This window comes from Mus caroli, chromosome 3, assembly GCF_900094665.2.
Source record: "Mus caroli chromosome 3, CAROLI_EIJ_v1.1, whole genome shotgun sequence".
Classification (NCBI taxonomy): Eukaryota; Metazoa; Chordata; class Mammalia; order Rodentia; family Muridae; genus Mus; species Mus caroli.
The window spans coordinates 53,377,740-53,382,258 of record NC_034572.1 but is presented as its reverse complement, the minus strand read 5'-3'; positions in this window follow the sequence as shown (position 1 = coordinate 53,382,258).

Sequence of the window (4,519 nt, the reverse complement as noted above, 5' to 3'; positions counted from 1 at the left end):
TTAAAAAAAAAAAAAAAAAAGAGTTACTTTCTTTTAGCCAGGTGGTGGTAACACACACATTTAATCCCAGCACTTGGGAGGCAGAGGCAAGCAGATTTCTGAGTTCAAGGCCAGCCTGGTCTACAGAATGAGTCTAGGACAGCCAGGACTATACAGAGAAACCCTGTCTCAAAAAACAACAATAACAAAAACAAACAAACAAACAAAAAAGGGTTACTTTCTTTTAAACAACTAATTCAAAGAAGAATCTTGTTCATCTATCATAGTCAAGTCATGGCAAATAAGAGTACACATGGGCATAAAACCCAACTTCGAGGAATTTTTTTCTATTTCTTGAGAATTTCACGTATGTTAATCATGTACTATGATAATATATCCCCCCATTCACCCCATGGAACCCTCCCATGACTCTCCTTCCAATCTCCAGCACGTATTTTCTCTATTGCATTACACCCAATTAGTGTTATCTGTGTGTGCATAAATGTGGAGTCATGAATCAGAATATGAACAACCTATAGTGGCCACATGCTACAGAACAAATGACTGTCCCTCTCCCAGCTACTATCAACTACCAGTCAGCTAGGGGTGAGGTGTCATAAGCTTCTACATCCATGTGGAATTCTACTTGTCTTGATCATATTGAGGTGATTACAGCTGCTGAGTTTGTGAGTGCAGCAGCCATGTCATGCCCACAGGCAGCATTTCACAGTACTCTTCCTCTCTTCCTTACATCATAATTTCTGCTTAGTCTCCTAGGATACTCCCTGAGGCTTGGCAAGGGATATATATATATAATTTACAACTGAGCACCCACAGTAATTTTTTTCTTCAGGACTTTGTTCAGTTATGAAACTTTGCATTGACAGCTCCTCAATGTAAAAAAATATGAAAAAAGCTTCTTTCACCAAGGCTGACACTAGCAGAAGTGGATGTATGTAAACATGTTCAGAAGGAAGTTTGGCAGTGTATCTATCCTCTGTATAAAACAGCCACAATATGTTCCCAGTGAACTCCAGAGAAGAAAAGCAACCTATGTGCCAGCTAACCAAATGAGTGGATAAGAACATATGGCACCTATGCACATTGATGTATTTCTAAGCTATATAGAAAAACTGAACTTCAAAGAAAACAATTAAACTGAATGGTGTAACTTACGTACAGAAGGACAAACAGCAAGTTTCCCCTTACACGCAAAGCCTGACTTCAAGTATTTTCTTTTGTGTCACCCCCAAGGACTTTTATTGTCTTTTTCTACTTAAGGATTGTTTTTTTTTTTTCCAAATTGTCAATGCTCTTGTTAAGTGTGAAGTTTACTTTTTCAGCCCATCTATATCACATTAGCTAGTCTATAATATGGTAACTGTGATAAACTATGGTAAAAGTATTGAGTTTATACAACACTCTATCAAAGGGCTGTCATTCCTGTAATCTCCACTAGACAATATGACATTTTTTGACTTGATAGATTAAATATTATCTCGTATTTGACTTTGAAAAACTGACATCATCGCTTGAGCCTTAGTTGTTGTGTGTATGAAGCAAATTTGGGCAGAGTTAGAGAAGGCAAACAAGAGATATACAGACTCTCCTTCTCTACACTTGGTTCCATGCTCATCACAACTTGTCTGGCTTCTGGTTGGCCTACTGTGCCAGATTTTTTCTCAGTGTAGTGCTCCAGAGATCCCTGTCAATTAAATACAACTCTCTCAATGTGTATTGAATGGAACCTTTTCTGTAAAACTGTCGTAACAACAAAGAGGAGGAGGAGGAGGAGGAGGAGAACAACTGTATTTACCTTCACAACAGGTGAGTTTGAATATAGTTGACCCACTTACTGTGGCTTTTTTTTGTCATGTCTAAAATTTTTATTTAAAAATTCACAAAATATATGGTCTAAATAATGAATGACTGGTTTAACGTCCACTCATTGTGTTTAGTATAACCTTTACTTTAACTTAGAGGAATCCAGGGCATTGCTGTGGGATAACTTATAATGCTACATACAGTTATTCTTGTGGTGTCTGGATTTGGGGACTGGTCAAGAAACTGTGCTATTTCTTGTTGGTTACATAAGCCTCCTTTTTAATGGTGAGAAGAGTCATATACATAAAGAAGGGCAGGAACCTATACTATTGGATGATTTGTAATAAAGAGAAGGCAGGGGGGAATGTTCTAACACTTTCCACCACTTCTATGAATTAAAAATAGAATCAATGGAGGGAAGAGATCATGGCAAGGAACAGAGAAGTAATACACTTAGAAATGAGAATATCACAGGGCCATGCTGATACAGGGTATGTATGGAGGCTGGCTCTGTACTGTGCCCTAGTACAATAGAAAATGAGAAGAGCAAGCAGGTCACTAACAACCAATAAATAATACCTTTAGTAAAATATGTAAATTCCAAAGTATATGGCTTATTTTCCCATAACAGTGTCAGTTTATTTTAATTAGCACAGTATTCTTCAATTATTTTATAACTGTTATGGTTTATTAATACAGATGGGAAAGATTTTTCCAGAATTTATATCATTTTATTGACTATGGTTTGCATGCCATGTCTTAATGAAATTAATAACATTTGATGTTCATAGCTGTAAAGCTTGCTTATTGGTGTTCCTTTAGAGCAAAGTCTTACATTTCTTATAAAATGTTAGAATTTTAATTCTGAAGAAATAAAACTCATGTATTTTTAATAATCAAACCAGTATGTAACATCTATGACTACATTGAGAATAAACATAAAAGGTAAACAAATTTTGGCATAAAGGAAATGTAAGTACAGAGAAAGATTAATTGTCCCAGAAGTTTCTATTCAGATCTCAACAGCAAACAATATGAATATTGTTCACAAATGTGTTTCATATATGTATTTTTGCTTTTTGTCTGTGTTCTGGTCTTATTCTAATATTAACTACTTTATTAACGATACCTATAGTGTCATGTGAAGTTATTTGAAACAACTGAGAGAAATCACAGGTGTCCTTTACTCTCCCCCTGGTCTAACCCTGCCAAGCTGGAAGGTATTATCCTCCCTGATAGTCTTTCTTAGAACACAGCACATTTGTCATCACAAGGTGGTCCATGCCAGCCTTCTATATTCTGGCCATGCCTCAGTTTCCCTTATCCTCAAATATTTGTAATATAATATTCATTACTGTAATAACCATGAATTATGAGTGGAAATGCAGTCTTCTATGACTTTGTGATTCTCTGGGGATACAGCTCTGTTGCTACATGTGCTAGCTGATTTATTTTTCTTTCTTTCTTTTTATTTCTGAGGACTGAAGATATATATATATATATATATATACATGTATGTATATACATATATATGTATATATATTCATTTTAACCATTCAACAGTTGAAAGGCATGCTGAATGATTCCATTGTAGAGCTATTAAGAATGAAGTTGCAACTGATAATATGTCCAATGTCCAAGCCAATTGAGCAGGTCCACCATCCAAATTTGGGAAGTATTATGTGTTTGGATCCCAGCTTAGGCATGAGGCTAGTACCAAGAATCACCTATCATGCTAATGAGGAGGTAACAAAAGTACTGTTTGGTAAAGACAATGAGCCTAGGAAACATAAAAGAAAGCCCCTTACAATTAATTTGGCAGTCATGATGGGGCTTGGACTGGGGCTGTTGGGAGCAGACACTGACATATCTCTGCTAGCCAGCTATGACAACTTCAAAAAAGCCATAGATGAGGACATTGTAGAACTGAAAAGAAACATAGCCCACTTAATAAAATCGATGAACTCCCTAACAGAATTTGTGTTACAGAATAAAAGAGTGTTGGACTTGTTCTTAAGCAAAGGAGGCTATGGGCTGCTCTAAAGGAGAAATGCTGTTTTTATGTGAATCATTCCAGGGTGTTGAGGGAATCACTGGATAAAGTAAAAAACAAACAAACAACAACAAACAGAATAAAGTTGCTCTAAACACCCACACATAGTTTCTCAGTAGATGTAAGCTTTCACTTCTCTGTGATAAACATCTGAGTGTGATCTTTGAGGGTTGTCTGACACATAATGTTCAGTGTGGTAGGAACTGTGTATACTAGTATTGCTTCATTTTTTTCCCACCAGAGTGTGTGATTCTCCACATTCTTCTACATGCTCACCAGCATCTAGTTCTTTTCTAATCTTATTTTTAACTATTTGGAAAGATATTTAGCCAAACACATTTTATGTTCTTAGCCTTTACAGATGTCTTTTATTAGTGAAATGACTGTCCCTATATTTGCTCAAGTTATAGCCTGACTATATCTCAGACATTTTCTAGTATGTAATATGGGTTGTCTTTGAACTTCCTGTTTCCTGTCTCTTGATTGCTGGGATTAAGGTTGTGCTACTTAACATGAATACTAAGATTTATTAAATTAAAGACTCATTCTCTTATTACATGTATTCATGACTTTTTAAAACTCAAGACAATTTATACAAGTTATTTTAACTACTAAGGTTATGTTCCATGTTAGATTTTTGTCACATATGTACTGTATATGTTT